We start from the raw sequence: 20923 nt of genomic DNA on the forward strand, positions 1-20923 counted from the left end.
CAGGGACTACGTCCACACAACTCAAATGGCCACGCATCACAGAGAGATCAGGCCCAAGGAAGAAGGTTGTTAAGTCTTGAAAATGTCATTCATTTGCATTACACTTTCACTATTATGTCCATTATATCACCTCTATTTCACCTCCATTTCACTACTATGTCACCACATTCATCCCACTTTCATTATCATTGGGCTACCTTTATGTTTTTCCAATATTTATTATTTCTAAGCCTTTTAAGTGAATTTGTGGTTAAACATTAGAAAATAATGTGCATATGCTTATACCTAACAAATGGGTTGAGTTTGTTGACATGTGTAGGTTGAAAGGAGACTTTTAGAAGACCCTTATGTGGCACTCTAAGGCCAAATTCTAATTTGGTTGGAAAGAATCATGGGATCATGAGGATATGTGTCACATCTCCTAATTGTATTGTAACTCTAAAAGACATGTGTCTTATCAGTTCCTATTTTGATTAGGACTCTAGAGGTAGAGGGAGAGATTCATGGATTATCATTAATGAGATGGCTCTCATCTTTTTGTATAAATAGGAGGTCTCTCTCCTTCATTAGTTAGTCTCTCTTTAGTCTTTCCTTTAGTCTTTTCTTAGTCCTTTTAGTTTGTTAGTCCCATGGCTTTTGAAAGCTTTGGAGAGCTTTGTTGTACTTTGCACTTTTGAAGAAATTGAATAAAGCTTTGATGTTATCAACATGGAAGGAGATGTGAAGTAGATGTCATGGAGCATATTAGGATGTAAGTAGATTAGATTTCATTTTGTAAATATTGCTTTGTAGAATGTAAGGTAGATTAGATTTTCATTCATGCAATTTTAATTTATGCAAGTGTGTTTAATTTTGCTTTGATTTCATAGGTAGAAGGGGGCCCCTGCCTTGTACAGTTTGAATTATTGCATTTTATTTTCTCCCGGGATTGTGTGTGTTGTATTTGCTTTAATATCTAATGGTAGTTGCAGTTGTCTTATTCATAGTGCTGCCCTTTTTGCTCTATTTTCTAGATTAGTTCTTAGCTTAGTTTTACAAGTTGGATGCTAACAAATTTATGTTCTCTTTATCATGAATAATTTATCTTTCAGAGAACAGAACACTAATTGATTGCAGCTTGTTTTTAAGTAGCTTTGGCTTGTAGCACTAATACTTTTTCCTCTTATTTGCCCATAATCACATATGCAAGAAGCAGTATGATGGACAAAGCATAGTAGTGTTATAATTCGTCACTTAAAGTTTTTATCAATTCTTGGATTTGTCTTTAGCTACTTCCTAATCGTGTTTTACGCAATACTATGTGGTAGAAGCAGGGAGTTAGGAAGAGATAACCATTATCATCAGTCCTTGAAGTGATTTTCTTGTTTTCTTTTATTTGCAGCAATATGAATAGAGACTAATGCCATTAGAATGTGGTCATTTACTTTCAAGTCATTTCAAGTTCTTTGCTTTCAGTTTCATTTCAAGTTATTTCTTTCAAGCTCTTTCTTTGCAAGTTTAAAGTTTGATTACTTTCTAGACTTATTTCTAACTACTTCTTAATCGTGTTTAACATAGTACTATATGTTGAAGCAGGGAGTTAGGAAGAGTTGAACATTATAACTGGTCTTTAAAGTGGTTTTCCTTACTTGTCACCTTAGAGCTTGATTACTTTTTGGGACTTATTTCTAATCGTGCTTAACATAGTACTATATGTTGAAAGCAGAAGGTTAGGAAGGGTTGAACATAAACTATAAAACAACGAAGTAAGAGAAAGGTTAACTAAGCACATATAGTGCAGCACACTTCATCAGTTTACGATACCCGGATTGATAATTTATGTAGAGAAATTTAAGACATTAAATTGACTAAACATTTTGGCGCCATTGCCGGGGAAGTGTAATTAGGAGACCTTATTTCTTACATCTGGAAAAAAAATTAATAATCCTTGAGTATGCTCTCCTCTTGCACTTTGTGTGATCTGGAGGATCAGAAAAAGGATTGTTAAGTAAAAAAAGACAAAATAATAATTCTTGAGTGTGCTCTCCTCTTGCACTCTGTGTGATCTGGAGGATCAGAAAAAGATTTGTAAAAAAAAAAAAAAAAATAGGAGACAAAATAAACTTCATCACTTCAATTGATTCAATAAAAAAAAAAATGAAAAAAAAAAAAATGAAAAAATAAAACTAAGGTGCTTTGATAGGTTCATATTGTCCAAAATTGTCTGGTTATGCTTTGTAGTGGTCTTCAAAACACTGTATCTTGTTCAAATAAGGTTTTGCAACTTAGTTGCAGAAACTGCCCTGATCCCGCAGCTATCTGACAATCCCGCAGCTGTTTTGTTAAACTCTAGGTTGTAGGTGTCATCAGGCAAAACAGGTCACATGGGTAGCTAGGGAAATGTCAGTACATGGATGGTGTCCTATTCATTCGGTCAAATTTGCTGAAAAAGACCCCGGTCAAAGGGAAGTCAAATTGGGTGTTATAACAAAGTCGCCACACTGAGTCGCCACACTAAGTCGCTGCATGTCAAGAAAAAATAATAATTTTGAATCAATGAAATGAAAAAGTTATTTTCTCACTTTTCTGAAGGTATTGATTAATTTTGGACTGATAATGAAATTGAATGGCTAACTTTTTATTCAAGATTTTTAGCTACAGAGCTGTTCCTCAATTTCGCAGCCAGAAAAACCTCATTGTTCAAATCAGCCTATCTTTCTCATACAGAATCAGATTTTGATGATTTAAGTACCATTGGAAAGATCTCAAAAAGATCTATACAATGAGAAATATATCATTAGAGTTTGAAATGGAAAATAATGAAATAAATTGCTGAAAAGAAGCAACATCAAATTGAGGCACTAATTCCAAAGCAGGTATAAATTCCTTTGATTTTTCCTTTGAGAACTTGTTTCATTAATACAAATTCTTAGTTTTGTGTGTAAATATCATAACTAGAGAGATTCATCACCTCTCTCCTTTGATAATCTTACATTCCATTGCAGAAGAAGTATTAGTTTTTTTTGCAGGTTCCAGGAGGAAGGACAAATGACTACAAGGGAATGATGTCTCTCTGAGAGACCAATTTGTTTCATAAGAGAATGATCAGCAACAAAGAGGAAATATGTTGATGCAAAATCAGATCCAAATACTTGAAAAACTTTCAGATACTATTGTCTCCATCACATCCATACTCCATAATAAACCATTCACCTCATTCCACTCCATATTTTCCATTTTCATTCACATACACTTTCCATCTCTTTTTGTCCATTCATAACCCACCAATAAAAGAAAAAGGCTCATTCACATGCTTATTTCCCATTGTCATTTCTGTTCTCCATTGCCATTTTCCATTTTCACTTTCCATTCCTTGTCATTTTCATTCCGCAAATAAGCCCTGCTTCAATGCAAATTATTGAGTCCATAGTCCTTTGAGTCTAAGTTCTTTGTAAAAACACCTTGAGACTTGCATGCCTTAATGGCAAGTTCTCATGCTGACAAACAATGGGAATACATTAATGTCCCTTGTTCGTTAGATCTTCTAGGTGACTCGACATCAGCAAATTCATTCGTACCTAGCAAGATGTGTTTGGGCATCTTGACTCTCATTGACATCAATGGTGAGAGTACTCGTGTTGACTAGTGGCATCCATTAATGGCCACTAAGCCAACAATTTCCTACTATGTTCGACATCAGAACATCTTTTCACATAGTAGGAATTGTGCCAATGAGTTTTGAAGACATGAAGACTATTATTTTCAGCATTTTGGAGCAGATTCAACAAGTTTTAGTAGAAGCAATAAAAAGCCATCTTATCTCTCTATCTATGACTCCTCTTGATCAGCCACTTGAAGAAGAATATGATCAGAAGTTTTCAGCCACCACACATACAACTCATCCATTCCAAAGGGTAAGTGAAAGTACGGCATTTTCTAACTTTTAACCATAGAATTCCATAAAAAGCTAGAATGATAATTGTTGGAAAAAAATTTCTCTTCCTCATTACATAACATTGCCAATACCATCAGTTGGGGGGGCGGGGGGGGGGAATACATTCATATTCATATCTTTCCATGTCCATAACATATTCAGGAGCTCACATACTTCCAACATATATTAATTATTACATTTCTATTATGAGCATACAATGGCTTTTGAAAAAGTGCTTAAAGGATAAATTGGATACAAACAAAATCATGGTTGTCACACAAGAACCAACCATCATGCAATCCAATAAAGATATACTTTGCAACAATAATCAAAATATCATTATGCAAAGTTCAAAGATCAAAATAGAAAGCAACAAAAAAAAAAAAAAAAAAATGGTTGTAACACAAGAACCAACCATGTTGCAATTCAAGTGAAACACCTTGCAGAAATATGAAGTTATCAAATGATATCATGCAAAGTTAAGCCAAAGCTCAAGAATCAAAAGAGTCAATGTAATATATGTTGCATGAGGACATGCAATAGCTTCAGTTGGGGGGTATGTTGAGTCTTGAAAATGTCATTCATTTGCATTACACTTTCACTATTATGTCCATTATATCACCTCTATTTCACCTCCATTTCACTACTATGTCACCACATTCATCCCACTTTCATAATCATTGGGCTACCTTTATGTTTTTCCAATATTTATTATTTCTAAGCCTTTTAAGTGAATTTGTGGTTAAACATTAGAAAATAATGTGCATATGCTTATACCTAACAAATGGGTTGAGTTTGTTGACATGTGTAGGTTGAAAGGAGACTTTTAGAAGACCCTTATGTGGCACTCTAAGGCCAAATTCGAATTTGGTTGGAAAGAATCATGGGATCATGAGGATATGTGTCACATCTCCTAATTGTATTGTAACTCTAAAAGACATGTGTCTTATCAGTTCCTATTTTGATTAGGACTCTAGAGGTAGAGGGAGAGATTCATGGATTATCATTAATGAGATGGCTCTCATCTTTTTGTATAAATAGGAGGTCTCTCTCCTTCATTAGTTAGTCTCTCTTTAGTCTTTCCTTTAGTCTTTTCTTAGTCCTTTTAGTTTGTTAGTCCCATGGCTTTTGAAAGCTTTGGAGAGCTTTGTTGTACTTTGCACTTTTGAAGAAATTGAATAAAGCTTTGATGTTATCAACATGGAAGGAGATGTGAAGTAGATGTCATGGAGCATATTAGGATGTAAGTAGATTAGATTTCATTTTGTAAATATTGCTTTGTAGAATGTAAGGTAGATTAGATTTTCATTCATGAAATTTTAATTTATGCAAGTGTGTTTAATTTTGCTTTGATTTCATAGGTAGAAGGGGGCCCCTGCCTTATACAGTTTGAATTATTGCATTTTATTTTCTCCCGGGATTGTGTGTGTTGTATTTGCTTTAATATCTAATGGTAGTTGCAGTTGTCTTATTCATAGTGCTGCCCTTTTTGCTCTATTTTCTAGATTAGTTCTTAGCTTAGTTTTACAAGTTGGATGCTAACAAATTTATGTTCTCTTTATCATGAATAATTTATCTTTCAGAGAACAGAACACTAATTGATTGCAGCTTGTTTTTAAGTAGCTTTGGCTTGTAGCACTAATATTTTTTCCTCTTATTTGCCCATAATCACATATGCAAGAAGCAGTATGATGGACAAAGCATAGTAGTGTTATAATTCGTCACTTAGAGTTTTTATCAATTCTTGGATTTGTCTTTAGCTACTTCCTAATCGTGTTTTACGCAATACTATGTGGTAGAAGCAGGGAGTTAGGAAGAGATAACCATTATCATCAGTCCTTGAAGTGATTTTCTTGTTTTCTTTTATTTGCAGCAATATGAATAGAGACTAATGCCATTAGAATGTGGTCATTTACTTTCAAGTCATTTCAAGTTCTTTGCTTTCAGTTTCATTTCAAGTTATTTCTTTCAAGCTCTTTCTTTGCAAGTTTAAAGTTTGATTACTTTCTAGACTTATTTCTAACTACTTCTTAATCGTGTTTAACATAGTACTATATGTTGAAGCAGGGAGTTAGGAAGAGTTGAACATTATAACTGGTCTTTAAAGTGGTTTTTCTTACTTGTCACCTTAGAGCTTGATTACTTTTTGGGACTTATTTCTAATCGTGCTTAACATAGTACTATATGTTGAAAGCAGAAGGTTAGGAAGAGTTGAACATAAACTATAAAACAACGAAGTAAGAGAAAGGTTAACTAAGCACATATAGTGCACCACACTTCATTAGTTTACGATACCCGGATTGATAATTTATGTAGAGAAATTTAAGACATTAAATTGACTAAACAAAGGTCAAGGCCTCGAAGCTGGCTATTGACCCGCTCACCTTAACCAAAGGTGATCTCCTTGACATCAACGAAATGGTTCGGAATGTCATAAGTGAAGCACCAGACTGTGTTGGGGGCCCTTAGGGCGTAGCTGCAGGATTTACAGGTGTGGCCCCCTAAGGAAGGTACCTTTTCCACACACGTCGCAACAGGAACTTCAGCAGCAGAGCAGATGTTGTGCACGAGGATGGCCAACACAATAGTGTTGCCAGATGGAGCATTAGTATCATCAGATGCGATGGATCGATTGTTAGTCAGCATGATGAAAGGCCTTGGCCTTAATCTAGTTGCCCTTCCCCGAGAAACACTATATTTGTTATAGGATGGAATAAAAATAGAGCTGCATGCTAGGGAGAGTAGTACGATCCAAGTTCTTAGTGAACAGAAGATCAATATGGAGTAGCTCAGCTTGCAGGATGACGAGTTGGTGTCGTAGAATCAACGGTTGGTGCAGATGGTAGATTACGCTTGCCGACGCGTCCCATAGCTGGCTATCACAGCAAATCTACTGGTAGAAGTGCGGATCCATAGTTTGGCAAGTGGAGTCTGTGATGTGAGAGAAGAGACAACAAAGGTTCAACTAGATCTAAACCTTTAGATTGCGAGCTAAAGTTGAAGATGCAGCTTTCCACTCCCCAAGAGATCAGAGAACAATGTGCCAACACTATTAGAGCAGGTTGGAAGATATTGGAGGTGCAGTGCGCGACTATACAAATATGTTGGAACAGGCACTGGAGGTCCTCACGACTTTGCAGGGGATCTCAATATCCAGCGAATGGAGATAGAGGCACGCGAACTCCAACATTAGTATGACAACATCATGGGGACTACGGAGATAGTGGTCCTCACTCAACACCTTGCGAGGATGCAACAATCCAAGGCGTTAAAGGAGTAGGTGGACACGATGGGCCATAAGGAAGCAGTTATCAAAGCACGTGTCCAGCCATGGATCGATGAAGCCTTCACAATCACAGTAGATATTGAAGGAAATCTCATGCAGATTCAGGGGATGCATGCACAGATGCAGTGCATCATGCCAGAAACAAAGGTCTCATAAGAGAGAATGCAGCAGGTTCAGCAAGCAGCAACTCAGTGTGCTGCAAACATCAAGACCGTTTGGGATCAGGTGGAGGGACTCCGAGCCGATAGAGTGACTTGAGGGCGAGTCACAACATTTGTGTTGGGGGATTGTTGGGCATAGAATCCCCCACAACATGTTTTGTGGCTCAAAGCCCAAGTTTTGATTAATAGTGTTGTAAAGACTCCACGAATTGCAGGTGCAGACCACGAATTGTATGTTAGAGTCATAGGGTTGTTTATGCTAAGTTTTGAATGTAAAGTCAGCCTACCCATCGTCCAGGGACCATAGGATTGTATAAATAGAGCGAGGCTCTAAGTTGTAAAGTATTTAAGTAGTTAAGGAATGAATGGAATCTGATAGATAGCGAAGCATAGAGCAAGAGTAAAAGTGTCTTGGGTCATAGTAGTAGAAAAAGGATTTCTAGCTGAGTGCACAAAGGCCTAGTAGAGCCCGCATCTAAGTGCGCAGACCCCTGTAGTTGAGTGGGCAGGGTAGAGTTGATTCTATAATAGAAGGAAGAAAATAATAAATAGAAGCTTTGTTACCAATTATGTGCATTTGTTCTGTGTCATTACATGTTTGATATTACTTGCAATTATACCATTTATTTACTATGCAAACCTATATGAATTGTGAATATTGTTAAGTATAACTGAAAGAGTACAAATAAGCTCAGGTAATCACATAATATCAGGTTGTGATCAAGGACTTGGGTAATAACATTGTTCAGGCCCCGAGTAGGGCTGCGCGATGGCAACATCTCAGGCTGCGAGGTACAGGTAAGTGCACATAGTGATGTGTGCACTGGGTTGAATCATGGACAACTGAAAATCATCAAACATCTCCAGGGTGCAGAAACCTGGTTCTAGCACCCTCCCATACTACTTCAGGTGAGACCTCAGTCTGCGCTCCACAGACTATTGCCGAAAGGGCTAGTAGTACCAGGATTTGTTTGGCTCAATCACCTCTGAACCTGGGTTAGGTCCCACTAATCTAACACTGTTATATTCTTGTTTTTATGATTTATTTAGGCTCCAATATTATTTTAACTTCTTCATCAAGTTCTAGAAACATTGTTTGAATTGGGAGCTTGTCACTGATAACTTTCTTTAAGCATGAAACATGGAAAACTAGGTGTACTCACCAAGGTGTAGGCAACTCCAATTTGTATGCCACAATATCATCATTTTGCAACACCTTGTAAGGGCCATAGTACTTGGGTGATGATATATTATCCTTCTTAGCTTTCTTGACGAACATTTGTTTGTATGGTTGTAGTCATAAAAATACCAAATCTCCCACATCAAAACTTATTTCTCTACGACGATGATCCACCTTTTGGTTCATTTGATTTTTTGTTAGACTCAAGATATCCTTTAAGAGTTGGAGACCTTGTTGTTGATGCTTGATGTTATATTCCACTACTTGAACCTTATAATTGTCTCTTAAACACAATGTGATGGAAGGTGTATGATATCCGTAAAGCACCACAAATGGGGTCATTTTTACTGCAGTATGGAAGGAAGTGTTATACCACCATTCTTTGAGGGATAACAACTTGATCCATTGTGTCTTTTATCATATATAATGAAATGAAGATATCCTTCCAATAATTTTCTCTCTATCTCAATTTTCCCATCAAATTTAGGATGAAAAGATGAGCTATGAGCTAATTGATTACCAAGACAAGAAAATAATTGTCCAAAAATTTCCAAGGAAAATGGCATCTCTATCACTTACAATAATCTTTCGATTTCCATGTAGCTTTTGAATTGTTTCCACAAATGCAATAGCAACTGTACTAGCTTTGAAAGGATGGGGCATTGCACAAAAATGTGCATACTTGATAAGTCTATCAACTATCACCATGATGACACTCTTTACTTCATAATTGGGTAAACCTATGATAAAATAAATTGAAACCTCTTTCCAATGCTGAAATGGAATGACTAATGGTTGTAAAAGACCTAAGGTCTTAATTGTATCAACTTTATTTTGTTGGAAAACCAAGTGTTCCACCAGAAAAGTTTGAATATCATATTTAATTCCATCCCAAAAAATTCCTTCTTGACCCTATGGTAAGTTTTAAAAAATATTGAATGCCTTCCTAGAGGAGAGGTGTGTAATTCCAAAAGAACCTTTTGTTTAAGTTGGGAGTTCTCACATAGATATAAGCAAACTTTGTACCAAAGTGAATCAATTTTCCAAATAAATTAGTCAGATGCACTGGGATCTTGATACAACTTTTGAATGAGTGTCTATACTTCTTCATCATTCTTCCATTCATCCCTTGCTTATGTTATCCAAACAAGTTGGATAATAGAAATGGAACAAAGCAATGGTTCCACATCCTCATCACTTCTTGAGAGTGCATATGCAACGACATTTTTCTACCCTTTTTTGTAGATGATCTCAAATTCATAACCCAACATCTTTGTGACCCATTTTTGCTACTCTTCTGAAGATATATTTGTTCCAAGAAGTATTTAAGACCGTCATGATCTATTTTTACCTTCAAGTCTCTTCCCATTAGGTAAGGATGCCATTTCTTCAGTGCATGTAGTATTGTCAGCAATTTCTTCTCATAAATAAGTTTCTATAAATAATTTCTCTTGATTGGATGACTTTCAAAAGCAATGAGTCTTCCTTCCTGCATTAAAATAGAATCAATGCCATTTTTTGAGGCATCATATTGCACAATAAAGATTTTTTTGGAGTCATGTATCAGAGCTTCACACGCTGCCTCTTTAAGATGTTCAAAGGCCTTAGTTGCTTCTAAAGTCCAAAAAAATGCATCTTTCTTCAGTGATTTTGTTAAAGGTGTTGCTATCTTCCCATAATTCTTAACAAACTTGCAATAATACTCCATTAACCCAAGAAACCCTCAAATATGCCTTAAGGTTGTGGGAATTTTCCATTCCTTGATGGCTTTAATTGTCTTAGGCTCTGCCTTAACACCCTCATCAGATACAATATGACCCAAATATTCCACTTCCTGTACCCAAAGAAACATTTGGAGGATTTGCATATAATTGTTTCTCCTCTAATAGTTTGAGCACCATGTCAACATGTTGAACATGATGTTTCCAAAACTTTCTATAGATTAGTATATCATCAAAAATTACTAACACAATTTTTTTATGGAAGGGTTTGAAAGTGGAATTACTCAAAACTTGAAATGTGGAAGGTGCATAACGACCTTCATGAGTTCTAATTGTTGTTTTCAAAATGTCTTCTATCTTCATTCTATTTTGATGATATCCTAAATGAAGATCTAGCTTTATGAAGTAAATTGCTCCATGTAGTTCATCCAACAATTAATCAATGATAGGAGTGGGAAACTTATCTTTAATAGTGAGGTTGTTGATCTCTCTATAATTCAGACACATACGCCATGATTCATCCTTCTTGTGCACTAATATGATTGAAGAAGAGAAATAACTTTGGCTAGGTTGAATCATACCCACCTCTGGAATTTTTGCAACCATATATTCAATTTCACTCTTCTAGGAATAAGGATATTTATAAGGTGTAATGTTTGGAGGATCACTTCCTGGAATCAAGTGAATATCATGATCATGATAAAAAATAGGTGGGAGACCTTTGGGAGTCTCAAATGACTTGGAATAGTTGTCAAGGACTCTTTCGAGATCTAAAGAAATGGATGACTTAGATGTTTGAACATCTAGTGAACATAATTGTGCAATTATCCCTCATTGTTCCTTGTTCAAAATATTTGTCATTCCATTTGAACTAATTATCTTCCCAGGCTTCCCTACAATACCCCTTAATTCAATTTCCTTTCCTTTTGATAAAAAGGTAAAGAAATGTTATTGAAAATTAAAAGCTATCGTCCCCATAGATTGTAACCATTGGAATCCTAATACAAAATCCACACCACCCATTATAATGAAAAGAATTGGTCTATTCAATACATATTACGCCATGGTTATATTGATATTATGGCAATTCCCTGGGAAATTTATAGTTCCTCCATTTTCAACCATCACGACACTTTGGTATTGGATATATAAAGAAATTCAAATCCTTGGTTATATTGCAATGAATAAAACTATGAGAACTACCTGAAACAATCACCACTATTACCTTTCTCTTCTTGATATACTTTCTATCTTAAGAGTTTGAGGAGTGGTAATTCTGACCAATGCATTACAATATATGGTTAGATTCATTTTTTGTTTTTCAACCTGTAGGGTTGGTTCCTGTTTTATATCTTCTTCTTTTGATGTTTCTTATTTATTTTCTTTATCCTTTTCACAATATATGTAAAATAAGTTATTATCACCACACTTATGACCTTTAGTGTATTTTCTATCACACCTATAGCAAATCATGTTTTCTCTTTTTTCCTCCAGTTGTTACTATTATCACTGAGAACTGCAGTCATATGTATATAAGTTGAGTCCAAAATTTCATTGTTAAAAATGGATGTCAAATGGTTGTTATCCTATATTAACTACTTAGGGGGTCATGTTTTTCAATGATATCAATGAGAATCATTTTCAAAACTGTTAATCATCCTCCATTATGATTGATTAAGATGTTTCTTATCTCGTATATGTCATTTGTCCTTTTCGCAGTTTCGTAGCGCATGTCATTTGTCCTTTTCGCAGTTTCGTAGCGCAGTTTGATTGGCTGATTTTGAAGCGCAATAATGTTTTAGCCTTTTCGTAGCGCCAGCCATTTCGCAGCACATGTCTCTAGGTTATAACTGTCTGCGCTACGAAATCGCGGATTCGGGGATTTTGCAGCGCAGATCTTCGAAATGTCATGTCCGGGGATGAGTCATTGTGTCCGGTCGGTTGTTGTCAGTTATTGTACCTTCCAAGCACTTACGAGCCATCATTCCACCAATAGGTTCATAGTCATGCACATCAAGTTCATTCAAATGTTTTTGTCATGCATAGTTGTGTCATGATGTTTTGTTAAGTATTACACGAAGTGGCCAACTTATATGTTAAGATATTCAAATTGAAAAGAGCCCGAGTTTCTTCTTCAAGAGAGCTGCATTGCAAGCGAGCCTGCGTTCTAAAGTTTGAATTTGCTTTTCGAGTTGAGACTGCCGGTGTTTCTCTGTGCAAAAGTTTTCAAAGCATAATGGAGAAGAAGGAGCATCGGTCTGGAAGGTGTCAAAGGGCAGAACCCGAAGGATTGGACCTGACATTGAGGGATGAAGGTGTTAAAAAGGCCTTCAAAGACGCTGGTTGCTGGAGTTTTTGTGAAAAGTTAAAGGGAGGACACACTCAGGTAACAAAAGAATTTTCTTTGAATTTTACAGGCTTAGGTTCCAAGTTATCTATGTTAGAGTTCCCAGTATCTCCAGAGGCTATTGCTAGGGTAACATAGATTCCTAGAGGAGGGCAGGAGTGGTTCAAAAATTTCAAGTTTGATATGAGCCCCTGTAAGGTATTCTTGAAGGAAGCCTATGTGAATGAAGATTTAACCAAGGCTGTACCTAGAAGTTATGTTAAGGAGAGTTATGCTATGCTTCTTACTTGTATTCAAAAGTTTATAACTTGTGAGGGAAGATATAACAAAGTTTATTCCTATCATTTCAAGTTGTTGCTTCATTTCACGGGTAAAGCATCTATAGACCTCCCATTTTACTTGTTTAGAAGCCTCAGCAAGATGTGTGACAAAATCCAATTGAGGAAGGATGATTGTGAGACATCATTGTTTCATCATGGCCTGGTTAAACTGTTAGTGCTAGATGGTTTGCAGAAGATTGGTAGGGATTGGAGTTCTTTCATCTATATGGCCGGTTTCCAGAGTAAGACAGGCCTCACCCCACAGCCACTTAGAGAAAGAGAAGAATCAGTGGAGGAACCTACTATTGCTGAGCTTAGAAAGGAGGCTAGGGGGAAAAAGAAGGTTAAATCTCAGTTGAACAAACCAGTCAAGCCCTTGGTTATTAAAGAACCGCCTCAGCCACCTCAGTCATCATCAAAGGAGAAGGTCAAGCAGAAGAAAGATGTACAGGGATCAACTGGATCCGAAAAAGCATCAAGAGTTAGAACACGAGGTCAGTTAAGCAAGGAGAAAGGTAAATCAGTAGCTGTGGAGGAAAGTCCAATTTCAAAGGCCAGCTTAAGTGATCTACTTGAGGCTATTGAATTTGAGCAGGAAGAACTAGTGCATCTTGAACCCATGCATATTGATTTGACCCAATCTTCTCCTAAGAGCACTAAGAAATCAAAAGCCTCAAAGAAATTAAGGTTTGATGAGCCTAGTGATGAGTTTATGTTCAAGCCAAGAAGGCCAGTACCAAGGAAACAAATTAAAGAGGCCGAGAAAGCGCATAAAGGAGAAGAAGCTGTAAAGGAGAAAGTGCATAAAGGAAAGAAAGCTGTAAAGTCACCCAGAGCAGAGGTAATTGAAGTGTTGACCAAAACGGTGGAGGCGGTCAAACATAAAGACAAGAACAGAAAGGTTATCATCACCCAAGGAGGAAATGTGATTGCCATAAAGAATCAAGTGGGAGCTGCCAAAGAGGAAATTGTCAAAACAAAGAATGTGATTAAGGAGCGTGCAGTCAGATATGCCAATTATAGAAAAGTTGTGTTAAAGGGTAGCAGAAGCCTGGGGAGTCATGAAGATTCAGTGGCTGATGTATATACCTGGACGGTTCCAGCCCTAAAACAAGCTAAACATATCAGGAAAATGAACATGACCCTGAGAGCTGAAAACAAAGCTTTGAAGAAGGAGATTGTAAATTTGAAGACACAGCTAGGTCAACTAGCTCACTGATTTGAGGAAAAGGTGATATTCTTAGTTTTGGTAAATTTTGTTTAAGTTCCACTATTTTGAAGTCATCTAAGTCTTTGACACCTGTAGAGGAGGTTTGAAAAGTCATAAGTTCAAACAAAAGATGCTTTAGTGCAAATGTACTCTGTTTTAGCAAAAACAGCAGTTTCGCAGCACGCTACGAAACTGCTGTAGGTGCTGTTTTATTAGAAAATCAAAGAGTTTAATGATGGGGTCAGCAGATTTTTGAAGGAAAAGCCTCAAGGACATAAGGGAAACCATAAAAGACTCTCCTAGCTATTCAGAGAATGACAGATGTGCATTTTGGGAAAGGTGAAATATTTTGTTTTTTGCTAAAGTCTCGTTAAAGGTACTTTATGACCGAATTGTTAGGGTTATAGTTAAGGTTACCGGAGATGTTTGTTTGTACACCTGTTCAGTTCATAAGGCTTCCAGCTCATTGGAGAGTATGGTGATATGCGTTGTTTGTGAAGAATTAAAGAGTTGGGAACATGTTCTTTAAGTAGTGAAGAATGATGGGAGACAGGGACCGTGAAAGCAGGGCACTTATCTTGGTCAATTAATGAGCCATCTACGCAACCAGTATCCAAAGCCAGCTTGTTCAGTGTATTCTCCTCCAACATATCTCAGCCAAAACAGAAAATATACAGGTGTCAAGGATCAGAAAGTCATCATGCTACGAGGAGGACAGATTTGAGTTTTGAATTAATTAGGATCTTTTGTAATTACAGTTCAGCACTTATGTAATTAATGAAATAGTTAAACAGCAGATAGGAGTAGTTAATAGCAGCCTTCGAGCTCGCTCTAGGTGGTTAATAGTGTATTCCTATATATGGATCAGACTTGGATGTAATTGGGGTTGGAGATTTTGATAAAGAACAAGTTTATTTTGGTTTATGTAAAAAAGCAGATTTCAGTAATACAAACAGCTATTGTTTCTTCTCAAGATTCTCAATAGACCTTATTGTTCAAATGTATGGTGGTTTATTCTCTTAGTGTTCTTTTACAACCTTGTTACAGCATAATCACTCAGAATTCATGTTTAATGCTCTGACTTCCTGTATGCTTTGCAAGCTGTGTTTTATGTAAAGTATGTTTGAACATCTGATGTAAATAGCCTTGATTTCCATGACAAGATAGTGTTTTTGTTTGCTGAGATGTGTGAGACTCCATAAGCCCAATGGAGATTAATTTGATATTTGTCCAACCAGCTTATTTTTCATGTGTTGTTTAAAGAGTTAGCCATCTTTCCTTGTCATTAATCCATATTCATAATCTGTGAGAGAGCCCTCTCTGACTAAGGAGGCTGAGCCTTAGTCTAAAGCCTGGTTTGAAATAGTTACATAAGATCTTGCTAAGTGGCAGCCCTTAGTACCTGATTTTGTGATAACAGTTACAATGTCAACCTTGTAGGTTGCGGGAAGCTAGGAGTGACAATACTTGCATCTTGCTAGTTGTGAGTGGTAGATCTCCTTATTGCCATAATTTTTCTTTCAATTTTTATTCCTTGGAAACTATCTAGTCTCATGGTTGAGCAAGAAGCAAGCTTTTATTTCCTTATCAACAACAAAAGTGGAATACATTGCAGCAACATCATGATGTACTCAAATTCTGTGGATGAAGCAGACTTTACAAGATGTACAAGTGTTTTATGATCAATTAATCCCCATAATTTGTGACAACACAAGTGCAATTAACATGTCGAAGAATCTATTATTTCACTCTAAGACCAAGCATATCCCCATCAAGTATAATTTCTTGAAAGAGTAAGTTACAACCTAGATTGTGAAGCTTTAGTATGTTACCAACAGTGAACAAGTTGTTGATATATTTAAAAATCCCCTCCCTAGAGAATAGTTTGAATATTTTAGAAAAATAGTGGGGGTCATGTCTTTTGCCTCCCTTCACTAGATCCTCCTCCAAGATAAAGCAAGGAAGCTGGTATATTTTTTAACATATAATGGTGAAGCTTATAGGTCCACAAGGATCAAAAGGCTAAAGAAAGGATTGAATACAGGAGAAGCATGGTGATAGGGGGAGCATTATGGGTTTTTTTACATTGATGTCAAAATAGGAGTGATAGTGATAAAATCAAACTAGTATTATCAAATCAAATAATAAGAGGTTTTGGAGTGATCTGGTGATCAAACAAAAAGGGTGTGAAAGGAAACAAAACTAGTAGCAGTACCACAAAAACTGAAGGACAAGGAGGAGTCCCATCTCAGGGGGAGAAAAACAAAACTTGAAAGACTTAAAAAGAGAAAAAGGTGTTTACGAAAGATGTGTTGTTTGATTTTATTGTTTCGATCAATGTCAAAGGGGGAGATTGTTGAGATATGTCGTTAATGATGCTAATAGGGTGATGGAAATAGACTGTTTCCTAATATTCAAGAGGTGGCATAGGTGTCAAAGAAGGCAACATGATGGAGCACTATGACAAAATGGCAGCAAAAAGGTGCAGATGATTTATAGCCAATTCTAGAGCACCAGATCATCTCAGGTGCAAGTGAAACCCCCATAGATGGAAATAGCTCAGAAGTAACTTTTAAATACTACATGGGAGTCCCAACAATGTCTCCTAGTTTGTGATATAGAGTCAGTCAAATATAGGGACCCCAAAAGTCAACTTAGTAGAGTTAAAAGGAGTGTAGTGAAGTTTTGGCGCATAGCCAAGTTTTGCACATGGCTAAAAGATAGTGGAAAGACATAGTGAAGCCTCTAAGTGAGAGCTCCAAGCTCATTTGGAAGCCACAACAGAAGCAAGAAGTAGCCCCATTAGAGCAGGCTGGACAGGCGACACCCACCAAGAGGTAATACATCGGAGCATATACTATGATAGTATAGTGTTATATTGCATGTCTAAGTGATTGGGCTTAGATTTATGCCACAACAATAGCAGAGATGATATTCATTGGCTAGAGATGGAGCCCACCTAACAGGATGGCTCGATGGACTTACCTTGGTAGGTTCACCCTAGCATTAATACTTTGATGCACAAAGGGAAGGTATAGGAAGAGAAAGAACCAAGACACGACAAATTAGCATTGTTCAATGGTAAGAAGGAAGTGGGGTCCACTGTACAGGATGGCCCCAAGGTAATACCCCAGGGGGTTCACCCTGGAAAATTGTAAAGCATTGGGATACATTGAGTAGGTGGAGGCCACCAGCAAATGGAAGCCCATAAAAGAATTCCTAAATATTTTTTGGAAGGCAGACGGTTAAGCGTCAAGTTGAGAACACCAGGCCACGACCATAGTAAGAACAGTGAATGGGAAATAAATAGTGGAGGCCCACTCTACCAACTCAACCTGAAGATGGTGAATCCTGGAAGTTCATCCTGATAGGAACAATAGAAGGAAACATAGTAAATATCTAGCCTGAAGGTGTTTATGAAGAAATACAAAGGAAAAGGCCGGTGAGGCAAAAAGTGAAACGTAAAGGAATTTGGAGGAAAACTAAGGTCCGGAAAAACTCTCTCTCCTCCAGGATGCAACTAGACCAAATGACGTTAGAAGCTGACATCATCATGGACATGTGGAAAACATATTTAGGGTTTTTGGGCACCCAAGTGGCCCTTTTATGGGTGACACTTGTCACCACTCAAAGGTCGACACATCATGACAATGATGTCATGGTGACTTCATCCCGCTGGTTGGAGCCTGATGGTTTATTAAAGGTGCACTAAGTGCAAGGATCGAGATATAGGGAAGCCAATACACATTGGATGATGACATGGTGGACAGGTCATAGAACAATCAAAGAAGGGTCGAAAGGACCCCATGAAGACAACTCAACCTGTAGGACCATTATCTCAAAAGTTTATATTTTGTGTGTTTTCATGGCAGTGCCAGGCTGAAAGGACCAGGCCACGGAGGTTGAATAGTCAACAACGACATCCAGTAGGGGGAACATGAAGCAATCTCCACGAGAAACATGAACCTAGTGGGAAGATCTTGACATGTTTACAAAGGCACACCAACAAATGTGCCGGGAATAACGGTGATACGGACTACGCGCCCACACATAATCTCGTGCAATGGTTGGAGGACTACGAGCACGAAGTATAAAGAGCCACATAGGCCTAACTAAGCACAACTAAGTGCTAGCCTTTTAGCTGGTACCTGGTCACATTGCATAGAGGTGGGACCAATGAAAAAGGAGTCAATAACAAAAGAAATTGTTCGTTTAGGACTCAATAAGATAAACATCATTTTTTGGTATGACCAAACAAAGAAATACAAGCCCCCGATAGAGTTTAAAAAGTCTTAGCACCCAGGGCCTAAGTTGATGGTCACAGAGACCGATCCTATGGCGGAGAACTAGGAAAAGGAGCCTGGAGAGGGAGCTAAAGGTAAAAATGGTAGAACAGTTAGTTTGGTAGTGGATTTGGAAACTATTCCAAAGATAACCACATCTAATGTAAGCAACTGGTATGCTAGAATCTATGAAAATTCCAAAATGCATAGATTTAAAAAATAATCTCAGTTTGAATTGTAGAAAGAGGCTTTTAAGGTGAGATGACTTGGAGAACAAGTCTAGAAGACCAAAATATGCATGAAAAAGGAGAAAAAATAATATTTCATGCACAAAATTGAGAGCCAAAAATAACAAAAGAAAAATGTATAAAAGTAGGCCTATTCAAAAAAAAATCATTGATTGTTTTTTAGACAGAGTTCATGGTGTAGCGAAGTGTTGATATGGTGTTTTACAGTAACCAAAGATTGTTGTCGGTGGTTTTTGGAGTGGTGGTTGATGCATAAATTGTTTTTCAAAGTAGAGAAGTCAATCATTGTTCCTAGTATGAAAGTGGATGAAAAATGGATTAGTGAGCACCAAAGCAAGTTGTAGCTTGTTGATCAAGGGTTGGTTCTCCTTCTAGTAGGTGCTAGAGAATAGTTGGTCGGTACTTCATTTAGTTGCAGCTAAAAAATTAGGAGGTTGGAGCTTCCTGCTAGTTGTAGAAAGAAATTTTTGTTTGCAAGTTGTAGCTTGCCATATTAATAAAATTGAGAAGCAATGTTTGGACTTATTTGTTCCTTGAATGCTCCATTGTTGACTGAAATAATTGTTTGATTGTTGAAAGTTCTCTTTACTATCTTATTATTTTTAACACAAAGAGAAAAGAAATTTTAATTGGTAAAAATTGCTACAATACTATTTCACCCCCCCTCTTAGTATTGTTCTAGTTTCCAACACATTTCATCTTCAACACCTTTACTACATCTAGCTACTCAACATTGAAAGGAAACATTGACCATCCATTCACTTGAGTGTAGAAATGTAGTGTATATATAGCTCAAAATTTTACAAATCTTGGCTGAAAGAGTCCTTATATCTCCCTTTTCTTTGTGTGTGTGTGTGTGTGTGTGTATCTATCTATATATATATATATATATATATATATATATATATATATATATATATATATATATATATATATATATATATATATATATATATATATATATATATATATATATATATATATTATTTTTTGAAAGACGATGATAAAATAACTACAACACCATATTTTAAGAAAGACTTCTTCAAAATGCTGAAAAGTGGTGATACTACTAGGTTGAATTGATCTGAATGGGTGTTACAACATCAGTTGTTACAACATTTTCAACATTGACATTTGTTATGGCATTTATTATTACAACATCCACTATAAGGGTCATTGTTTTAGTAGTTTCAATAGTAACAGTTGTTATAGCATCAACTTTTACAATAGTTTCAACATTTTCAATAATAATGGGTGTTTCAGCATCGGTTGTTAGAGAATTTTTAGCATATTTAACATTGGCGGTTTTTATGGAAATTTTAGTTATAACATATGCTATTACAACATCTTGTGATAACCCCACCCATTATTCTATCGTAAAATACATTGTAACTATTTTTTTACAAATATGTAAAATTAAGAAAAAGGGGTTGAGTCAAAGGGACATGGATTCCAAAGTTGGGGAGGATGATTTCTTTGGAGAAAATATGAAATGTTTGGGACAACCATTAATACCTGGTTGGTGCATGAATTAATGAATTGGTTCTTAAAATTGAATGAAATACGAGGTTACACAAGCTCATGCACTTGGGAACCTTCAAAAGGAAAATGGACAAGAAACCAAGAGGGGAACTGCACAGTGTATGAAATCAAGGACAAAGAAATAAATGCAAGAAAAGAAAATAAGGAAAGGCATGGTGTTTGAATTCATGTAGAAGGACAGAGGGGACACAATTCAAGTAATAGTAAAACAAAGAAATATTGTTCAATCAGTAGGAAGCACAAAACTAGAGAGAAGAGAATGGGTTTTTCTTTGAGTTTCCCTAGATATTGTGAGTTGAGATGGTAGTCTCTCGAGACTTGTAATAGTTTGGGGTTCCCTAGAGGCTATGGTTTGAGATAGGATCCTTGGAGCTCTGTAAAAACTTCGGTCCCTAGGGGTTGTGGGTTGACACAGTCTCTAGAGCCCTCTAACAACTTGGGTCCCTAGAGGTTGTGGGTTGGGATGTAATATGTGGAGTCCTGTAACAGCTTCAACCCCTAGAGGCTGTGGGTTGAGATAGAAGGATATAGATCCATAGACAGCGTTGGAAGAGGATAATACTACAACATCATCAAAAGAAGACATGATTAAAGACCTTGGTTACCAGATTACTATTACAGTGGGTCCTGGACTCCCTGGAAGGGATTGAATCAATGTGTATGCACTTGGGGTGAGGCAAGAACCTATGGACTCCCTGTTCTGAGAAGATGG

The sequence above is a fragment of the Pinus tabuliformis genome, chromosome 2_2 (genome assembly GCF_031772625.1).
Source record: "Pinus tabuliformis cultivar Carrire ecotype Pingquan chromosome 2_2, CPIR1, whole genome shotgun sequence".
Taxonomy (NCBI): Eukaryota; Viridiplantae; Streptophyta; class Pinopsida; order Pinales; family Pinaceae; genus Pinus; species Pinus tabuliformis.